Here is a 22,607-nt window from a genome sequence, read left to right on the forward strand (position 1 = left end):
TGGAATTCATCTTTTATTATTGTTATTCAGCAGGAACCCTTAAATGTAACAAGAGTTCAAGGTAAAAAGCTCATGCTCTGCTTCAATTAAGAGACTCAAACGCCTTCATCTTCACCCTAACATAGGCCAGACAGAACTAAGTGAGGTTAACTTACAGGCCTCTCAATGACAACCTTTATTTAAAATCCGTCTCATGTCTGTTCAGGATTAGGCATCATCCCTATTATTTCAAACAGAAGCTCATCATTTGTATCATAAGAGGTTACACTGCTGCAGTCCTGTGAGGAGCATGGTACGGATCAAAGAACTGTCTTTGAATGGTGAAATAATGTGATTTTTGGTAGCAGATTTGGAAAAAAATAAAAAAAGGCTTCATTCTGCTTAAACCATTAATCAGTGAATTCAAGAGGTAAAACTCTTCGTAGTGGTAGAGCCAATATGAAAAACAAGCATCCATTGGGTCCACAAATGGTGAGGAACCCAGCCTCTGCTTTACTAAGACAGGTACCCCTCGGCTTCAACAGACAGGCAACACATCCTATTTTACACAACTTAACACTTGCAAATTTTGAAGACCCATCTGTGAGTAAAAATGAGTCCAGACAGGAAACCTTACCTGGATTGTACAAAGCCAAAATTAGGAAATTACACCCAGGATTCAGCAAAGTGTGGAAGATTTCCCATACAATTCAAAGTTTTAATGATTGGTTGAGTTTGTTTTCCTTCTCTCAATTTCTTTTTCTCTTCTTCCTCTCTCTCTACCCCTCCCCCTTTTTCTTTTTGCTTTTTTAATTTATTTTTTTAAAAGATTGCACTGTGCCTGCACTGTCTTGGTACACCTATCCATACTATTTAGACATGCACAACCTGAATAAAGCAAGAAACTCTTAAATTCCATAGAGATGTTTCATTTTCAAGCTAAGAGGCAGCAATATTTAATTACTAGCAGGCTAATCCTGCAATCATCACTCACCACAACCACTCAACACATGGAAAGGTGCTAAATTGATTCTAAATAGCACTGTGTAATGACTGACAAACATAAAAAACAAACAAACAGGAAAGCAAAGCTGTTCAAATAAAGGGCGCATTCTGAAATGTGGTGGAAAAGCATGAATTAAGATTAAAATATCCACAGTGGCAGGTAATTTAGATCTAGGTTGATTTCCAGGCATACCAAATGTTTCTCCCAAATTTCAAAGGCTCCTTACCACACCTATTAGTCACCTATGGATTTTTTCTGTATGAGGTATTCTTCCACAGCTGGAATGGTAGCTACACTAATTCATCAATATGATCCTTTTCATGAGACCAACCACAGCATGGATTTGCACTGATGAAGCAGCTCTCCAGTTTCTTCCTAAAAGCAAGCAAAAGGAGAGAGAACAGGTATAATTTCAGGAGCTATAAATTCACCATTACCTATTTACATTCCATTTGCTATTGTGAAAAATAATTACAAATAATACTATTTAAAATAAGGTACTGAAATTATTTGTTCCTTTTACCTTAAGAAAAAAAGCTTTTCAAAGATCAACTAATTCATAGTTGAATGCAAGTCATAGTTAAATGCAGTCACTCCCTACACTGCATGCATTGCCTATATTAACTAATGAGATTCTTTTTGCACCATGCAAAATGGGTGACATTTTGAGTACATGAGATTAACTACATATGTTATATATGTGTTTAATAGCACAGTATTGCCCCGTGTAATATGCATTCCATATCCAGGCTCTTATGTCCAAATACAAACTGCTAAAATGTGTGGTTCAAAAGACACAGCAATATCATGCCTAAATCAAGGGCATCAAAACGTCATGTGGGGCAGAAAGCCACAGAGGATTATTATGTGTGATGGGGTTTGAAGACAAAAAAAATCAGGACAACTACATTTGCTTTGCTTTTTGATATCCATTGGACCTCCCCATGGAAGAGATAGAGCACACAAGGGAACAAGGGTGGCAGCTTCTGCAGTGATGACCTTTCGCTGCTTTTTTTTGTTCTGATACTCTGGTTCAGAAAGAACAATGGACTACTGTGCTTTCCACCAACACATAATTAACAATATCAGAGATCCCAGCCCTCCTCATTAATTCAAAACAGTGTCTGATCTTTTCTAGAGTGCGCCCAGTGTAACATGTGGTGAATTGAATGAGCACCCCACTCTGAGCAGCTATTTTGAAAGGCACCCAGTTGTACAAAACTATGACACATTCTCCCCAAAATCCTGCTTTGACTAGTCATTCAAAATTGTGCAGAAAAATCATCTGCCCTATTTTAGTGGTTACATTTTATGCTCTAAGTCATAAATCTCAAAGATAACCGAGGAGGATGCAGCCTATCTAAAATAAGAGGACAAGGGGAGACTGTGCAGTGGCAACATGTACTGTTGTAATGTATATTGCAACACAGGAGCAGAGAGAACTAACAACCCCTGGAAGCCCTTTGTATTCAGGGATACAACACAACCTGCTTGAGATCTTTCTTATAAAAGCTGAAGCAATGCATCTTCATTTTTTTTTGGTGGGCAGTCACTGTACATGACAAAAAGAGCTACATGAAACAAGCTGTGGACACGGCATTTAGTCCAGCTATAGCTTTTTCAGTCCTGATAAACCTACTAAACTGAGTCAGAAATTACTCATTTTTCTCCACAACATTGCTCCAAAGCATTGGGCTGCAGAGGACCAAGATACTGGCCTAGGATAGTGAGATAGGAGAGAGTATTCCAAGAAAGTTCCAACTATACCTTTATGCTTATTGCCATTTTGCCAAGTCCAAACCCATTTCTCCTGCTCACTGGGCTACATCCCAAAGGACAGTCTGGCATGCATCCAGTGAGAGACAGGCCCTGAGAGAAATAACACAGGGCACATGCAGTTTGTCTAGTAAGTAACGTCTGTTAAATGTTTGAGGCAAGGTTGATGTTAATACCCACCACATGCTTAATAACTGAGGGTGATAACAGGGAATGACAGGATAAAAATGCTGCACTTTGCCCTTCATTGTATCTAGACATGTATGAGAGTCACTCAGTACTTTAGACTCCTTCCCTTAGCTGAGCCAAAAGCTAGTTTTTATTAATTTATTTTATTAATTTTAAACACAAAAAGTGTTCAAGACAGAGCTGACCTGCAGAAAATGATCCTCTTTTTTATAAAAAGATCCTGTTGGCCTTTCCAAACAAATTGATGGCTCCATTTGGCAACAGTGTTCTTAAGAATCCACTTACATTTTTAAATTAGTTTATTGTGATAGTTAATAATTATTAATATTAGTTAATTATTCTAGTTAACTTAAAAAAAAAAAAAAAGAAGCTATTGATATAAAAATGGAGACTGAACCAACATCATGACTATTTAAGTTACATGTTCACTGAAAGAGTAGTAATTGCTGACACAACCAGCTCAGATAAAGATGTTTCCTTTCATTAGAGCAGCACCTGTATAGGCACTATAATGATGACAGAAATGTTAATTTGGCAGCAGTTTGCCTTCTAAAGCAAGCAAAATTCATTGTGTATAGAACCTAGGAACTATAATGACTTGGTTTCACTTTTGCTTCACAGTTGAACCCTGCAACTGTGAAGCTGCAGGATGAAAAGGCTCCATCTTGCTGCAATAAAGAAGTCTCTGTAGACAAGCTTACAAAATAGGTCTCCCAGGAGTATATTCTGATTAAGAAGGGAAGAAAAACGATATACAGATGGGCTATTAATTTAACTGGATTGGCACAAATATACCACTCCAGAGGAATATATTCCTTTTAACCAGAAATTTAAATACCAGAGATTTTAAAGGTGTGTCTGTTCAACTCTGAAAAAAATCCTTACGTTGTTTCAGAGGGAAAAGTGACCAAGCAAAAAGGAGGCATTTGAAGTTGGACTTTTGAACATGTATAAATGAGATGTATGAATGGGAGTAAGGACAAATAAGGAACGTCCAAATTTTGTGGGTGTTCAGGATGTTTTGAGAGACTTAGAGTTTCCTGGTGGGCTGCAATCACATGCCACCCCTTCAGCACTACAGATCACCTGCTGAATAGACCTGAACTCATCTAGGTCCAGTTTGAGATAAATGGTGGTCTGCATGCAAAAAGCCACTCCTGTATCTATCAGTCTATATCAGCAGCTGGGGAAGAAAGGAAGGAAAGGGGAACTTTCAGTGGTTTGATATATATTAAAATAAAAAGCCCTTTTGTTTTCTAAAGAATGCTGTTCTACAGCTAGATAACAATGGATTGTAAATTACTGGATATAAAGAGAAAATTTTGATATATTATACTGGCAATTTTTTGCTGCTTGCATGAAACAAACAACAAAAAAGCATCCTTTTACTGACTTTTATACAGAATATTATCATATTCTGGCAGAACAAAGTACATCACTTGAGCAACTGTCTCACAGTGAGTGATGTCTTGTATCTCTGCCAATACTAGCTTTATGGACCAAGTAACAATATTAGGTTAATAACTGCTGATTGCTATTTGTGTACCAGGCTGTTCTAATACCATGGTGATGAGCATGCTGTTGGTGTCTGGAACAGATGGAACACAAGAGATCTTTGCCTTGATTTTAAGACAAATAGGATTACCTGTTTCATTAATAATGCTACATGAAAGCACAGACAAACCCACAATTCTATCTCCATCTCCAGTAACTGACAGGAGGAAAAAGACACACAGCACACATTGGAAGCACAAACAATTTACCCTAACTTTCAGGGAGAGCAAACCTTTGAATCACTTGTAAAGCCAATGCAGCTGCTTTATGCTGTTTAGAACGGGAACAAAATTCACCGTCTTATTGTCAGCAACAAAACTCCTTTGCAGCTCTCTGCAAAGGTGATACTTCAGGCTGGAGATGAGGCAATTGCGTGCTCCCTGCCCAACATCACTGATTCCCTAGCTGCTGGTTTAAACACTCCTTACAAAGAAGTCATTGCAACAGCTTTCTGCCATTTGAGAAGAGAACTGAAAGTACTATGAGTGACACTTGGCATCAACACTTTGATATGACAAAGAAATAGGGAGAAAAGTATATTTCAATTCCATTATGTTGTTTCTTAAGCCCTACCACCAACACCAGACAGACACTTTATTCTGGATTCTCTTAGTCTTTCACAAAAATGAGGAAGAAAGACCAAGAGACAAAAGAAGAAGGACGTATTTTCACTCTAGGTTGTGCAGTTCTGTTTAGAATTAAGCCTGTGATATTGGGGAAGAAATTACCTTGGGACAATCTCAGACAGTAGAAGATATTGCTGCGTGCTACTGACAAACTGGTTTTGAATGACTGAAAAAGCAGTTCTGTGGGGAAGAGAACTTGGACAGAGCACTGAGACCGTAACAATAACAACTCCTTTCTTATCTCAGTGAAAATCGAAAAAAGGAAACTGGAATCTACTGCTTTCATAAAAGAGCTGCCAATTTCCCGCTGATATCAGAAGCCAGTCATGTTTGGAAAGGAAATGACCTATTCCTGCATGGCAAAGCTAGCAGGTGCAGATGGCATGTGAACAAATTTCCCAACCACTGATCTGTCAAGGGCACAAAACAGAAACTACAAATGGTTTTAAGGACAATCACTCAGTTCCTGCCAGGTCATCCACAGATTCTGAAAGCAACTGATTCAACTTGGCTGCCAAAAAGGTTTGAAATAAGGCCACCAACATAGGTGAGGTGTCAGACGACTGCAGTGATATATTCCCCTCTCACAAGACACACAAACAAAATTCTATAAATTTCAATGTCAACAAACACCAGCAGACACTGCAGCACCACAATCATTCAAACGCACGCAGTGGCAAAGCCTCGTCTTTAAATGCAATCATCTGCTAATGCAGCCAGAAGGGTTGTTCCAAAGTGGCCGCTAGCCCGCAGACAGCCCAGCAGAGCTGTGTCACAGGAGCTGCCAGAGCGAGCACGACCCGGCTCATGGCTCGTGTCTCGGGATGGAAGGAGGAACAGTCATGAAAAATGCTGAAAGTCTGAGGAAGCGAGATTTAGCAGCGTCTGCTGAATGTGTCAAGCAAGGTCAGCGCTGCGGGCGGCTGCTCGCCGTGGCGTGCTGGCCGTCAGGCATCAAAGCCTCACAGCTAAAAGGAGAAAACTTTCTGCCGTGCTTTCGCTCTTCTTTCCCTTTCTACCTGCAAATAACACCCATCTACGTCTGTCCAAGGAATCACCTCACGCTGCCACAAACATAAAGAGATTTTGAGGAGGTCCCCGTTCTCTTCTGAAATACAAAACTTGAGAAAATAACAGGAAATAGCAGAGCAAAGACAGTTTCCAAGAAGCACAGAGCCAAATCAGCACTTTGTTCTTAGTGGGTAAATTAAAAATCTCTTCTGCTGCTCTGTGGAGCAGGGTGAAATATATTAGAAAGACTTATATTGCTGTAGAGCTTTGCATTTGCAAATATTGGCTGCATTTTCATTAGGTTCCAGTCACAAAAACAGGTTGGATAAGGTTGTTAGTGGTAATTTGAAAGCTAAGCAATGATAGCTGCACATACAAGACTGCATCCCTTCCTGCTTCTGAGGGATGAGTTCCTCTCTCCTGAAATGGGTATCAAAGATGATGAGAACGAATTATCTTCTGAATTGCCTGTTTCTCTTTATTGCCTACTGACCATTTGGTGAGAGAAGCTAGCTGGTGTTTAGAGGGTCGTTCATTTTACTTTCTCAATTACTTCTGTTCAATAAGAAAAGTGAATCTGCGTAATAAGAAACAGCAAAGCTGTGTACAATACCATTGCGAGACTCCATCTTTATTGTCTCAATAATTTGGTCTGTTCATTTTCATTAGGAAAAACCCAGAGTTTCCATGCCTTGGCACTAAAGTTTTAGCCTGGGTTCTAGAAGTTAAACGACATGATTTTTGTTAATTTTACTATCCCCATAGTTAACTTACATATCCACATCTAGCAGAGGTACTGCTAAATGGCTACCAGAAATTGGTCTGGAATGGTGAGGTCATAATTCAGGGCACGAGATCAGAGTGTAAAATCTCTATACTCAGGGCTTTGCCAGCTTCAAGGAGAAAAAAGTGGCGAGGAGGAAAGAAAAAAAAATTAAATGCAAGACTGTCCTGTACCCTTCAGATTTTCTTAGATATTCACCAGTGAAATCAGTGAAATATTCTTGAGCAACAGTTAATTTTTAAGCTGATAATATTAAAAATACTACCCAAGGAACACTGAAAATAGTACTGGAAAATGTGACCCGAGTGCTGTGACTTACACTGAGCATGTTAAGGGGAAGACCACGGCTGCTTTGGGTATGGCCTATGCTCTCAGGCACCAGGGTCACACTCCACACAGCCTTTGTGGTTAAAACTTGTTTTCCATGATACAGACACTTCCAATATACAGTGTCAAAGAAAGGCTATTCAGGATAAGATGAACATGTGGTAATACTTCTCATAAGCAGTCTCCCAGTCTCCAAATTCCACAACCATGTGTTCCTCCTGCAGCCAGGAACAGATACCCATGTCTGCTCCCAAGGTCACACAAACAAACCCCTTCCCCTCACAGAATCAAAAGAACCAGTTTATTTGCATACTGTGATAAGTACAAAGATCACTTCAAACTACTCATTTAGATTCAGGCAGAAGCAGTAGGTAAATGGTTGGTATTAACAGAAAGAAGGCACTTAAGCTTCATGGTATCTAAAGGAGGCCTGGTATTGGAAGATAGCTCTTGTTTCCCATACATACCTGGCATTTGTAGCTGATACACGAGGTTCAGTTCTAACTTGCTGGCAAACACTGTGTGCAGGAAAATGGCACAAGGAGCCTTGAAAACCCAGCACTACTGCCTTTCTTGGCCCTAGAGCTGATTCAGATTTGGCTAAGGTTATGCAAGCACAGATCTGAGCAGTCAAGATACCTGTGCTAGTTTACAAGGCCAGGACTGCTCAGGCAGGAGTCACTCAAACACCCCGGCCACACCACCTGTATCAGAGTGTTGTGAAAGTCACTTGGCAGGTTTGACACCACCCTGAATTCCTTACAGAGGGGAATACTGATCTCCCTACCTTGGTGTTCATATTATACACTGGGACTGTTGAAAGAAGGGCTCATGCCCTGATTGCCTTAAAATTGGAGAAGTAAGGCCAAGAAGGCAGGAATTAAATGCAGAAGTCTGTTATCACATAGAATAATGTAAGAAATAACATTAAAAAAAAATAGGATTTAACTTCCTCAGATTTAAGAAGTACTTATCCCTGGATAGGAGCTGTGCTGTTAGACAACACATCCTAGGGTCTACTGTACATATAGTTCTTGCAGAAGATTTATTACTTTCTAGAACCATAAGTTACAGCTTGTTTAATTGAAATATTATTTTGTTACAAGCCCTACTGAAGGGTACATTCTTACTGAGAATTTCAGTGAGGCAAAGAAGGCTTTTTATCACACCTATCTATACAGATTCTTCCATCCTAGATATGTCAACAGTTATTTTGTATTTGGTGGAAAAACGTTTGCACTAGGCTAAGCACCTAGATAAAGCACTTTTGTTTTCCGCAGTCAAGATGTATCTCTTTTTACAGACAATGACATAATCTATGTGAAACCCACCTTTCTTTCTTACCAAGTCTGATACAAGGTACACATTCCCTGTGTAGAATAAAAAGGTGCATATTCTCTGTGTTGAATAAATTTTTAGCTGGTGCTAGTAAACATGAGGTGGGTTATTCAAGCCCATGCCTGGAGCTAAATGAAATTTTCAGAGAGGACATGCGCAGAGCTGTTTATTCTGAACAGTTCTTCTGATAGGTTCCTCCTTCATTTTCCATTTAAGCTTTTGTGGTTTTTTCCCTGGGACAAAAGCATAGCTTGCCACTACCAGATATTTCAGCTATGCTGTATTGGGTTGACCCTGAGTTGATGGACAGTCTTTAAGACCAATTACGCTTCTCACAATTTACATATTTAAACCGCACAGAAAGGCGGGACTTCCCCTTTTGTCGGAGCTCGCCTGCTGGAAGGTGGGGGGGGGCTCCGAGCCTCCCGGCCCCGCCGGGCCGGGCCGGGGCCACTGCCCCTTCCCCCTTTCCCATCGCCGCGGCACGGACCCTGGGTCACTGAGGGGGACTGTCCCAGAGCCGCAGGCAGCTAAAACCAGCCATGGACTGCTCACAGCTAAACCCATCCAGCGCGGCTTCTGGGGACAGGCGGGTCCCTCTCCTCTCCATGCGGAGCCGGCGGAGTCAATGGGAGCCGGCAGAGCCTCCTGTCTGCAGCCAGCACACTCCGTGCTGAACTGAAGAGGACACCACGCAGCCAGCAGCACAGAGGGAGCGAGGCTTTCCCCACCGTAAAGCCCGAACGGGAGCACTCTTCAACATGGCGGCTTCAGAGTCAGAGAGAAAGAGAAGTGAGTCACGTGGGACGGAGCTGAGCATGGCGACGGGAGAAAAGAGGGCGGTGCCGCGATTCTGGCGCGCAGCTTAAAAGAAACCTTCTTGCATGCCGTGGTAAGAAACTGTAATACCACAAACTGTTTGTCTCTTTAATCCATTTGAAGAACATGGGGGGATGGAGTATCTTCGTGTGCCTGTGAAGATTGTGAAGAATGCCTATGCCAGGCTATATAGAAGCAGTAAGAGGCTGTTAGAGACTTGTGGCGAAGAAAAGCCTCTGTGTGCAGGCCTAAATAACTTACCCTTAAAAAGATGAATAACCCCATGTGGTGGCCCGTGTTTTGTAGTGTGAAGGAACTGTGAGATTTTTCATGGGAGAGATGTTCTACACACAGCAGATTGTTTGTTTCCGGGCGGATCTGCTGTTAGTGGCAGTTTGGGAACCACGTGCAACTGAAGGAAAACCCTTTTTTCCTTAAGCATAAGAGAGAGACTTTTTTCAAGAACTGGAACACTGACTAACATCCCATGTTCTGTTATCCCTTGTGTGAGCTGGGTAAAAGGAGAGAACTGCTGGGGGGGGGGGATTTGCTTTAATTTTGTTTTGTTATTTTCTCTTTACTTTTAATTCTATTAGTAATAAAACTCTTTCATTGTACTGCAACTGTTTAAGGTTTGTGCCTGCTTTGCTTTTCTCCTAATTCTTATCTCACAGAAGGAAAATAAGTAAGTAATGAATATTTTGAACCAAAACCACTACATTTAATTAGTGTTTCTGCCCGGTTTCGAACTCAACCTGCTACATACGTGTTCTCAAATAGTCAAAGGAGGATTATTTTTCAAGTCAACCAAAGCACTAGCAAAACAATGATGTTCTTACCTACTGAGTTGAAGATCAAAGATAAGGATGTTGATAAGACCTACAGAAAATTGTTCTGGTTCACAAAATATGCCTATTAAACTTAACTTATATGTTCAGGTAGATTGCTTTGTGCACCTGTTACTGGATTTTGTTTTCTCATTCATCTCCACTAGACAAATATATATAATTTCGGAATGATTAGCAGGTTAAGCAAAATTAATAATATCAGTAATACTGACCTAAGAAACAGTTTAAAAAATGCAATCCACATATAGATATAGACCAACTCCTGAAATTATAGTATATTTTCACCTAATAAATAACCAAGTTCCAAATAAATGCCAATAAACCTCCACAAGAATACAATATTGTAAACCTGTCCCTCAGTTCTCTATAAAACAGGACTGCAAGATGAAAGCAGGTTTACATTTAGAGAGCTGCTTCCATTTGCCCTTTCTATGTCCCAATGAGGTGACCTTGCCAGTGCTGGAAATCACCAAATATGAAGGAAGTGCCTTCCCCAACTCTTCTGATTTCCTAAGGAAAAAAAGGCCTTTGTCATCATGTTTTGTGTATCAGTGCCTATTCTGCTGTCTTCACTTCCTCTTGGAGTAACTTTTGAATCCAGTGCTGATTTTCAACTAAATTTGAAAACGAATCACAGGTTTCAAGACACAAAATCATCCTAAGTTTAGTGAAAGTAGGCAGCCAGCTGGGAGGAAGAGGAGATCCAGATGGTGTCTCCAGCCATGGAAAAGAATGTAGCAAAAGCCTAATTCTTACTAGGCATCAGATGATCCATCTAAGACAAAGACCATACAGGCCAGGGGGAAAACTTGCATGAAGCACAAATCCACTGGAAACCAGGTTTCACTGATTCCATTACTCATGGACTTCTTGCTCATTTCTCTTAGACTTTTCTACCACACACAGGGCTCAGGTTCCCCAAATGCCTGCTCATGCCATTCACAGTCCAAGCTATGCTCTCAGAACAGATCTCCTTAGTGCCCCACTAAATAGTTCTTCAAATACCATTTCCACATATCTACAATTTTTCTCAGCATAAGAAACCATTTTCACATGTGGCCCTATTTAAAATGTGATTCTGCTCACTGGCACTGGTTTGTAAAAGCATATGAGTCAGTGTCATAGGTTAGCAAGCATAGTCCCGGAAGGGATGTCCTTGCTAAGGGGTGCTGACAGCTTCCTCTGGGACCTGATAGAACCTATCAGCTGGCCAGTTTGAATATGGACAATTCTTTGAGCCACTTAAAGTTGTGACCACCTCTGTGATACACACTTAAGAATAGACAAACCCCCCACAGCTCTCTCTTGTTTCCGGTGCTGGGACAGGTGGCTGCGGGCCCCGTGTGGGGACCAGCGGGCCTGGCCAGGCCCTGCTTGGGCCAGGCCGGGCCGGGCCACGGCCATCCTGGAGCCAATGGGCCCTGTTCCACCCGCGGAACCCCCCACAGCCCTGCTGTGGGCAGTGGGAGCAGCTTGGCTCTCGCCCCTCTCCACTTCGATAAGCCACATTCCAGCTGCAAGGCCTAGGTGAGATTAACCCTTTTAGTGCTGTGAAGAGCTGAAAACCTGAGGGAAGAGAAAGAGGAGATGCTTAAAGCTGAAATTCTGTTGTGAAGCTATGATATATCAGAGTATCCCATTGTAATTTCATGAAGGCATGGGGGGTGGAGCGTTCAACTTGTACTTGTGAGCAAAAGCACCTGCGCTGAGATAGGCAGATGCTGACGCAGCTGTAATTTCATGAGAAGTTTGGACAGGGAGTGATGGAAGCGATGAGGACTTTTGCTCCAAACGGGAAAGGAGAAAACCTCAGTTCCTAGAGATGCTCCCAGAGATAGTCCTAAAGATGAAGATGAGGAAGACCTTTTGCTCCCAGGGAAGGAGAAGGGCCTCTGTTCTTAGAGATGAAATGCTCCCAGAGATGGGTGAAGAGAACTTTTGTTTCTGAACGGCTCAACCTTAAAATTGTACCCCAAAAACCTTCAAGAGTGGACCCTTGAAAGGAGTTGTGGGAAAAGCTGCAAGTCGGGGGAAGGGACTCACATGTGAGCAGAGAGACTCCTCTTCCTAAATGGACTGAACAAGGTTATTATGGAAGTGGCAAACAGACTGAACATCTTAAGGGTTGTCTTTTTACATTGTCAGTGGGAGAAGGGAGGCAGGTGGGGGGAGGAGAAGATTCTGAAGGTGTTAATATAATTTTTTTTCCTTCTTTTAGGTCTGTTAATAAACTTCTTTATATTCTTTCAAGTTTGGTGCCTGCTTTGCGTTTCTCTTAATTCTTATCTCACAGAAGGTAAACAGTAATGAGTATTTTGGACCAAACCACTACACTAAATTGGTGTTTCTGCCTGGTTACAGAACCAAACCCGCTCAGTCTTTTTCTTTCTGTTTGTTGGGCTCAGGTATTCAAATCCCCAAATGGTATTCACTCACCTTTTGTGCAGGCAGAAGTCCTGCCCATGATGCCATATGCTTGTGAATTATCAGAAGGGCTTCAGGCTGTGTAGAGGTGATTTCTTCTACATCTAGCAGTGCCAGTGGACGGGACTAACCACCTCAGAACTTTCTGACCACTCTTCAGGGGTGCTAACAGAAGAGTCCATGGCAGTACTGCTAACTCAGATGAGGCAAAGCCAGCTGCCATACTTCATACCTCAGGATTTTAAACTGCTTAAAATGATACACCTAATTGTGCTTGGTATGAATTAGGGAGAACCCATAAAAAACTTCTCCGTGACAGGTCGGTTTGTAGCAGCTAGAAGCACCCATGTGGCTCTGGATGGAAAACCTCTTTCCTCTCTGCACAGCTGTATCTGGAACAAAACATCTGTCCATGTCCTTACCCAGCCAAGGCTGTGGCTATTGTTGTTTTAAGAAAGCAAAAATCAGAGAGTCTTTAGGACTCCAAAACCACCTACTCAAAAAAAGAAAGCCGTATTTCTCCAGCAACACAGACATTATAAGGTCCAAGTTTACTGCGCTCCTTCATAGAGCAAAATACTGTCTGGCACATTTTCCAATCCCATAAATGCTGTGATGGAGTGAAAATTCAATTACTGTTCAGAACAACTGTTATGACTCAGCCTTCAACCTAAAAGTAGTGATCAGTACTGATTATCTGTACCAAGCAAGTTTTGCACATTCTTTCACAGTTTCAGTGGCCTTTTTAAAAACCAAATACACACAAAAGGGAGGTGCTCCTCTTGACTCCAAATAAATCTGAAATATTTTGGTATTTTGATATTCAAAACATAGCATGTATCTCCTAAATTAACAAGTACCTTAATACTAGGAGGTAGTAGTAGGCTCTTTTTCCACCCCCCAGCCATCCACTTTCATAAATTGCCAGGAAGATGAAGACTGGAGTCCCCTGTTTCTCTTCCACATGAAGTGAAATGGCCAGTGGGGTTCCATGTTATCAGCATGTTGAATGTTGGAATAGGCAGAGAATGATCACACAAGCCTTATTTCTTTAGGGAATCAGGCTTGAAGAATCATCCCCCACCCACTTTTTGCACTAAAAAGACAGCTATTAACTCCCAGATCTGCCTGTGACAGACAAAGGAAGTGAAGAAACAAAACAAGTAAGTAATGATGTTAACTGAGGAATAAATTACTTTCGGTAGTCAGATAGAGGAGAAGCCTCCGAGGAAATGTAATCACCACACCCTGCCAGTTATTAAAGGATTGTGTGGAAGCCATGGCTGGGCGACTGCTTATGCAAACTTAAGGAAATGTTTGCTTAATAAAAAGATTAAACAGAAGGTTCCCTGACAACGTCTACTGTGCCTAACAGGACTCTTACAGAAAGCACGGGCTCTCATTCAGATCCATCCAGGCAGACTGTGGTGTCTGTGTGAAACAGACAGATCCGTGCACGCACAGGTTAACTGCAGGATTCAAGCCACAGGGGGAAAAGGGGAAAATGCTATTTTTTGTCTACAGACTGTGACAAAAAACAAGATCAGAAAATTAGTTCTGTTATGGATCAAGACTTACATGCATGTGTACTTTCCAGGCAGAGCAGAGTTGCAACCTGTTCTATTTGAAGGATTTGTTGTTTAGCAAACTTTCAAATGAAGACTTTTCACATGCACCTGAATGAAAAAATTGTAAATTGAGATTTGGCCCAAAATACATATTTTTAAAATGTGGAGCTGTAGGGAAAAATTAATCAATAGATACACAAAATTTACAATAATAAAATTTACAAGTATAATTCCTACTGTGAATATTCAGCAGAAATGAACAACGCTGCAGAACTCTTCTTGGTTACATTTTTACCAGTGAATGGTACTGTTCACATTCTTCAAGAAGATTAGAAGTGGGAGGTTGCATGGAGCTACTCTGATTCATTTAATCTTTTTTTGTCTTTTTCCAACTAAGCATTTTCACAGGGGAAAAACAATGATGTCATCAAGTTCCTCTCTCTGCTGAGACTGTATAGTTGCAAGGTCTTCTGCTGATTTATGGATTAGAAAATTTCAGTGATATTACTAATAAAAGTAAGTTATCTTGCCATTACTGTGTGGTAGATCATGAGGGAGATGGAAGTACCTCATGACCTGCTTGTACACCACAGTTAGGGGATGAAGAAACACCCAACATTCCAGGATACCAAAAAGGAGACCAGAATTAGGCACAAATTTTATTTGAATAAATCAACTCCATATTTTGTTAGTTATTCTTGTTTGCAACATGATCTGATACCCAGATGAGAATGAGACAGATTAAATTCAGCATCTGCAGTGTGCTGCAGTCTTTCCTGCTACAACTGCTGATCCAAATGTTAAAAAAATCCAGGAAAACTCATACAAGCTTCACATTAAAAGTATTAAATTAATTAGCTACATTTTTAATTACTAGGCAAAAAGGACAAAATTAGTTGTTGCCATCTTCACTATGCAGGCTGCTTGTCGTTGTGATGTTTAAGAAAAAGGGCTGAGATGCTGAGTTATTTATGCCCAGCTCTGACTCCATTTGGATCCGAGCTTAACTAAGCAGAGACAGCAATGAGTTACTACTCAAGGCTGCCACCTCCTGTCTTAAATCTCCACTCCCTTACGAGCTGATTAGTAACCTGATCAGGGTGTTCTCCCAACACCGGCTTTGATGGTAAAGCTAATTCTGTGTAGAAAGGATGTTTCCTCAAAAATAATCAGAAACGAATATTTACATAAGTTACAGGAACTAGAGCAACCATGCAATATGTCGTATCCATCTTACAAGCAGCTATTGATTTCCATGGATATCCAAAGCTTTGAGACCTAATGAAAAAATAAAATATTATTTCCTTCTCAAGCAGCACTATGCTGTGTGTCACTGTTCTGCATCTCAGCAGACAGGCCTATCCATCTTATTATGCACATTAATCAATTGCCAGAAAAAAATACATTACTCACATCTGAAATGTGCTACTGCATTTATAAACTGTTGATTAAAGAGAGAAAGGTTGCATTTTTTCCCCGAGTATTAATACTAATTTAAAGTGCAAGTGGCATCAAAACTGCCAACGTTGAGAAATCAGAGGACAATCTTACACTTTGCACACGCCAGATGTCTGACAGTTCTCTGCTTCTAATCAATTAGGCAACAACCTCACAGTTTTTTATTCGCATCTGAGACTTTCTCTTCATGAGCCTGTCTACTGGAATCCAAGTAAATGCACATTTCTCTCTTACTATCTAGTCTGAGACATCAATATCTCCCTAATCAAGAAGCATAAAAATTCTCATACAAAAGTTTTAAGTACATCCAATGTTCACCCGCAAAATACAAAAAACCCAAACAAAACAAAACACCCAGAAAATCTGTATTTCTTTTCCTTCTTGTTTGTCTTATTCAATTTGAAATTCAGGGCAAATAATCTCTAGAGAATTGCTAGTTGAACGTTTGTGATATTGAGTGTGACAGGAGAAGAGAGGTTTTCCTTATTTTAAGGTAGTGATGCATCCACAAATTTGAGCTGTTTTCCCATTTTCATTCTCAGTCTTAGTAAGTCTTTGGACTTGGTTAAAAACAAAAGGCTTTAAAAATACCAAGTCTTTTGAGAAAAAGTGAAAGGTGCAATTCAAACTCCCAGCACTAACAGATATTGATAATTTGTATGCCTTCTGGAAAAACTACTTTATGAAAGACACTGCACTTCATTCAGAAATGTCTCTCTCATTTATTCAAACCTCCCTGGTCTTCAAAATATTGTATAGTGCTCTCCAAGCATTGCAGGACCCTGAGCAGGAGAGCTTGAAAACCCCTGCAGAACAGCGGCACCGTAGGCCTTCCTGCATCCCACAGACCAGGGAACCAACCAACAGGTGTTTCCATCTCCAAACTTCTTCCATGTGGAATACTTGCAGGATTGAATCCATCGGGATTGAATCTCTCCAATATCCTTGCACGTGGCCTATTTACTAAGCCCACATGTCCTACTTCAGTGGTGCTCTCTGCTCTGAAATTTTTGTTGCACCTCATCTTGCTTCAGTCATTGCAACTCGTAAAATCACAGAACCACAGAATGGTTTGGGTTGGAAGGGACCTTAAAGATCATCCTGTCCAACCTCCTGCCATGGGCAGGGACACCTCTCACCAGACCAGGCGGCCACAAGCCTCATCCAACCTGATCCTTAACATTCACAGAGATGGGACATCCACAGTGTCTCTGGGCAGTCTGTGCCAGTGTCTAACCACCTTTGTTATAAAAAATGTCTTTCTTATGTCCAATCTAAACCTGCCCTCTCAGTTTAAAACATTGTCCCTTGTCCTGTCACTGCAGGCCTTGGTAAAAAGTCTTCTGCTGCTTTTCCTATAAAGCCCTCTTCTAGTACTGAAAAGCCAAAATAAAGTCTCCCCAGAACCTTCTCTTCTCCAGGCTGAACAACCCTAGCTCACTCAGCCTGTCTTCATAGGAAAAATGGAAAATCTCACTGCTTTCTAGCTTCTAATATGTATAGTATTTTACAGCAACCACAGATACACTCATGTAAAAGTATTTGGTAAGGACTGATTTTACAAGTGCAGAAAACACATAAAGAATGGTAAAAAAAAAAAAATCCATGAATCGATTTGTTAAAAGTAACATTTACCCATGTAGGGCCTAAGTTCACCACAATAAAGAATGAATTTATTTGAAACCACTTTCTTTGAAAATCTGAGATGCAAATTGACTTCAGCTACCAGAATTAAGCAAACTACATCAAAATGCTATTTTACATATGCTGTGGATGAGTTTTGAAAATTGCATTTATTTATTTAAGAACTCAGTATTCAAGCTCAGAGTGTTAAAAAATCAGTGGTGTCGTTAATGCACAGGACTGGGTATCAGATGATTTAGATTCTACTCTTGGCTCTGTCTCAGACTTCCCCTATGAGATCATCACTTACAATTATCTTTTCAGAATTGGCATCTAATTTTGGATAACCCAGCTTTGCCTGCCAGACTTTAATATCTGGAACCCAGTTTTCAGAAAATGGTCTAATTCACTTCAGCTGGTATAAAAAGAATTCGAAATCTCTGGAAATCAGGTTTCTGAAACTCTGACATTCCATTGGTTGTCATTTATATCTGTGGAAAGTGGCCTCAAAATGTTACCAGTGTTGTAAGTGGAGAATTCAGATTTATTACTACTTTGCATCTGCTGCACATGCCTAAGCAACTACAAAATATTTAGGGCAATGGAGAACAGGGTCCAGAGAGAGCATCCAGGGGTTTCCCATGAGTCCAGTGTCCAACAAATGTCATCTGCACATTTCACTGCTTCATCTTAAGGCCTCAGAAATTAAACTGTTTCAAATAAGAAGCATAGCTGTAAAGGCAGATTTTCTTTACCATAAAACTATTTGTGGCCCCTAAATTTCAGTGAAATCAACACAAGTATATGCCCTGCACGGATCTGGGCTTTTGTGACAAAGTATCATCACATCTACAGTGGTCAAAATTCATGATGATTTGCAGTGCCTGAACTCTGTAGGATAACTTTGTTTGAAATGCAGTTTTAAAAGTTTCGAATGGCAGATGGGACATATGCTAGAGATACCACATGAAATGGAATTTTTGTTGAATTTAAAACACAAAGTGACCTTTACAATGTGTTCTCATGTTTATCTGGAAATGAGCTAACAAAAATAAAAGTTCATACTCTGTACCCCTGTGACGCTAAAAAGGAAAAACATTTTCTCCGCCTTGTGAAGAAATGTTTGTGAAAAGTACCCAACAATAAAAACCTGTCCTCATAGTATTTTAATTAAACAGCCAAATATCTCACTCAAGAATCCTCACGTAACCTTCACTGGATCATACCATCTGTGTGAAGATGTTTTGCAATTATGCCAGTTCTTCCAGCTCAGATGACTCAGAATGGGTGGTGCTTACAGGGAGGAGAATCCAGACCCTTTTGTCCTTCACAGAAATCCAGGCCCGCTCAACACTCTCGGTCTGGTGCATTTTGACAACCAAGCTGTCTTTTCTTAGCAGGAGAATTATCCTGCTTTGGCCCCCATGGCCACGCTGCCTCTGGCACCTGAGCGCGGTTGGCTTTGATAACAAGGAAAGTGAGATATTCAGGATTTGGTGAAGGTCAGAGTCCCTTAATGCTAATGAGGTAGTCATACAATGTTGAAGGTGTGTCTGCTGAGGGCTCACCTCCCCTTTAAACCATGATCTATTCAGAAGTATCCAGACAGTTTTTAGCTTACTTCATCCACAGTTTGATAAATCCAGAAAACGATCAGCGTTTAGTCAGGGGACACTTTCTGTGAATATTTCTAGCCTTCTATTTTTGGTAAAGTAATGAAATAAATCCAAGACAAAGGTAAAATGCCTCAATAAGAAACCAAACAGATTATTGAAAAGATTAATGCTAGTTTTCACGTAGAGTGTCTTTCTCCTGCCCTGCCAATACAACATTGGAACCAGCCTCATCAGCATAGGAACTGGCCTCAGTTTCTACAGTCAGCCAGAGTTTGCAGGTCCAAATTCCATACACCTACACTGGGAGAGAGGGCTCTGTGGGGAGTGGAAGTAAGACTAAGGAACACACTGTTTGCTTTGCTGTGAGCAAGCTATCACTGGTTCCTCCTAGACCCTCCTTACTCTTCCATACTGAGCAGAGCTACGGGACAGCTGTTCCAATAACCCATTTTCCCTTTTTATTCTGAGTATTTCCTGCCTCTCTTTGTATGCCTGCACATTAGGATAAGCACAGAGCACTTAACTGGCAAGTTCATAAAAGTCTATCAAACTCAGTATAAGACAGAGGTAGTACTTTCTCTGATAAGCTTCAGCACTCTGCTTAGTCATCATACTTTTATTATCTTCTATCACAACATATTGATCTCTCACAAAAGTCACAGCAAGTCACAACACCTTCTCCTGGTAGGAAAACTGTGGATAGTTCTCTCCATGGCTTTAACAAGGAGCAGCAGCTAGTAGACAGTAGGTTTTTGGAGGACAAATCTTTTATTTACACAATATTATACAAAGATCACTTTTCAACTTACTGCAAAAACTCTAAGTTATGAAGTGTATTTACAAAATGACTCTGAAGATAGGAAACAATCGGATTTTTTTTCTTCTGTTTGCTTATTTCTTTACAACCTTCTAAGCAAGTTGCACTAACTGAAATATGTGCAATATATACACAAAGAAGATAATTCAAACGTATATAGCACCCATCAATTAATTGATTTTTAAGCTTTTCCATTTCTTTGCATTGTATGAATGACCTAAGAAAGAAATGCCAACTCCTGTGTACTTGGGGTGTAGTTAAAACAAATCTTATTCTCTGTTATCCTGCTCACAGCAAATAACACTGATGAGTGCAGACCACAATAAAAGTTCCTTTGCTGTTAAAGAAAAATCTCAGTTCAACTAAATCAGTAAAATAAGTTTTAAAAGAGATGTCTGTTCAAACCACATTATATTTCATCTCCTGCACTGTACATGACATTTAGTAAAATAGAAAAATCTTTTAAGGCTATCCAACAGCTAACAGCAACAACAGTTGGTAGTAAGAACAGTGGTGAATTTATTGACTATACCACGCAGGATGCAAGTTCTGGTACTTCTGGTACAGAACTTGTATCCCTTTGTTATGGAATCTTTATGCTCGGCTATAAACAGCAAATTAACCATTACATTTGGCAGACTTCAGCATCACTATTTCTTGACAGACCTCAATTACGCTATAAATTCTGATGGCAAATATCAAACTAACCCTTTGTCATACAGAGTTTTCTTGAACTGCTAGCCTAAATTCCTGGCAGGAAAAGGCTCATCTGATAAAAGTTACAAAACGTTATTAAAAAGGAGTTGCGTGTTATATATAACCTATTTAAGAATCTAGTGAATATCTAACCTCAGAAAAGTGAGTGAAGGAAGTTTGCTCTTTTTTTACTTCATGTCTGCCATATTAAAAGAAAGTTTGCCTTGGAGCAGAGTAAATGTTGCCATCACATGAGGAGGCATAGCTGAAGCATTCTGCCTGACAAATAATTTGAACCCAAAATGAAACATTTCTCACTCAGAGATTGCAGATGCTTTATCCATGAGCATTAGTATGATGTGGCATGGTACCATATCCAGCTTTGTGGGACTAAGACACAGGTGGGTTAAGTGCTGTGTCCAGAATTACCCAACAAGTCCAACAGCAGAGTAGGAAACAGGGTGTCGTTTCCTAGAGCCCTCTGCGCTAGGTTCAACAAGCTGAGGGATTTAAAACATACAGATTAATTAATTTTTCTGGACAATTGCTTTTAAGGCAATTGCTTTATGCCTCTGTCTTCAACCAGCAACGTAAACCATGCCATGCTCTGAAAAGCAGATTAACATATGAACATTTATCATATGTATGTTAGAAAGCAATCCATACCCAGGAAAAGCTGTGCAGCTGACCAGGATGTCCTTCCATCACAGCTGCGTGCCACTGGATTAGTCCATGTTTGTTTCCATAGCCTCTTTGTCCTACTAGGTATGACAACCCTGTTGTTTCCTCATTGTCAACATCTGGATGTGATTAAAGTTAAAAAAAGGTCAAATATTATGGCCTATATTCTGGTATTTTTAAGATTTCTGATTGTTCCCACTATTCTGTAAAATTAAAGGTAGAAAAAAAATTATAGCCATAAACTCATACATCTATCCCTATGTGATAGGAGAAATGGGTTTAAGGTCTTTTGTAAAGATTTGATCTGAACGGACCCGTGAGGTTCTGGAAGAATGGGTGTGGGGGTCGTTACCAACATCAAGCCACGCTAGTTTGTTCCAGAGCCAAGCACAGCCTGAACTTCTGAACTTTAGGGAAAAATGCACAGACTTAATAGACTCATGAGTATTAGCTTCTCCACCCAGAGTGAGTTAAAAGCTAATTTTAATGGTCATGCAATGCATGATAAGGGGGGGATACATGTTCAAAGGCGAATATGTAGTACATGGTTCGGAAACGAGGAGGGCAATATGCGTCCTCCAAAAAGTCGAGAGAAACCCCACAGGGGTATGGCCCAGTGGGCTCTCTCCCTTTATTCAAATAAAGTTGATTTTTGCAGGACTCCTCTGTCTCCATTGTGGACACTGGCCTTTTGCAGCATGGTTTCCCACACAATATGTAACTCTCTTAACTATCCAACCCCCCTCGTGGTTATATTCTTTGGGTGATACCTAATTGTAACAGGCTGCTGTTCACAGCGGACTGACATAGCTCATGGCATGAAAGGAAAAACCTGGGCTTCTCGTAGAAGTCGGTGGAATTTGGGGCAACACAATAAACAAATATTGGGCTGCCTGAGACAATGGAGGAAGTCATACTTATCCTTTACATATATTGGGCTGCCCGAGACAATGCAGGAGGTCGTACTTACCCTTTACAAATATTGGGCTGCCAGAGAGGAGCCAGGAGATCACACTTATCTTTTCCTTTATTCAGAGCCCATCCCGCAAATGCAAACTGTTCACCAAGCAGACCTGGGCAAGGCCTCCTGGAAGGAGTAAAAGTTCTTCCAGGATGTCTAGCTATGGAATAACACAATATTCATGGCAAACAGAATCTTTTAAGAGCTGCCTGATTCGGCTCAGTGCGAGGATAGCGGGCAGACAGACCCCCGCGGGGAGGGGAAGGCCTGAGGGGGAAGGCGAGCAGCCCCTCAGGAGACCCGTCCCCGCCTCGGCATCGGTAGGAGACGAAAATAAAGAGCCGACCTGGTAACTTGGGGTAGCTCGGGGACGCTTGGGGCGCCTCGGGGACTCGGTTTCGGGGCCACTTTGCCGCCCGGGTCCGGCCGCCGCCGCCGCCGCCGCCATCGCCGCCATGGCAACGGGGGCGGGGCCGGCGGCGGGCGGGGCGGTGGCGCGCGCTGAC

General features: G+C 41.0%; 1 long non-coding RNA gene across 2 annotated transcripts; it reads right to left on the minus strand.

Annotated features, from left to right (window-relative positions):
• LOC125323765 lies at positions 1–22,568 on the minus strand. Of its 2 annotated transcripts, XR_007202637.1 has the most exons (5): positions 22,448–22,568; positions 21,126–21,259; positions 14,260–14,357; positions 2,753–2,854; positions 1–1,360 (listed from the first exon to the last, which is right to left on the minus strand). It is a non-coding gene; the product is annotated as an uncharacterized LOC125323765 (long non-coding RNA). The 2 variants fall into 2 exon arrangements; XR_007202636.1 differs by lacking the exon at positions 2,753–2,854.
• Positions 22,569–22,607: the final 39 nt, after the last annotated feature.

The sequence above is a fragment of the Corvus hawaiiensis genome, chromosome 3 (assembly GCF_020740725.1).
Source record: "Corvus hawaiiensis isolate bCorHaw1 chromosome 3, bCorHaw1.pri.cur, whole genome shotgun sequence".
NCBI classification, from domain to species: Eukaryota; Metazoa; Chordata; class Aves; order Passeriformes; family Corvidae; genus Corvus; species Corvus hawaiiensis.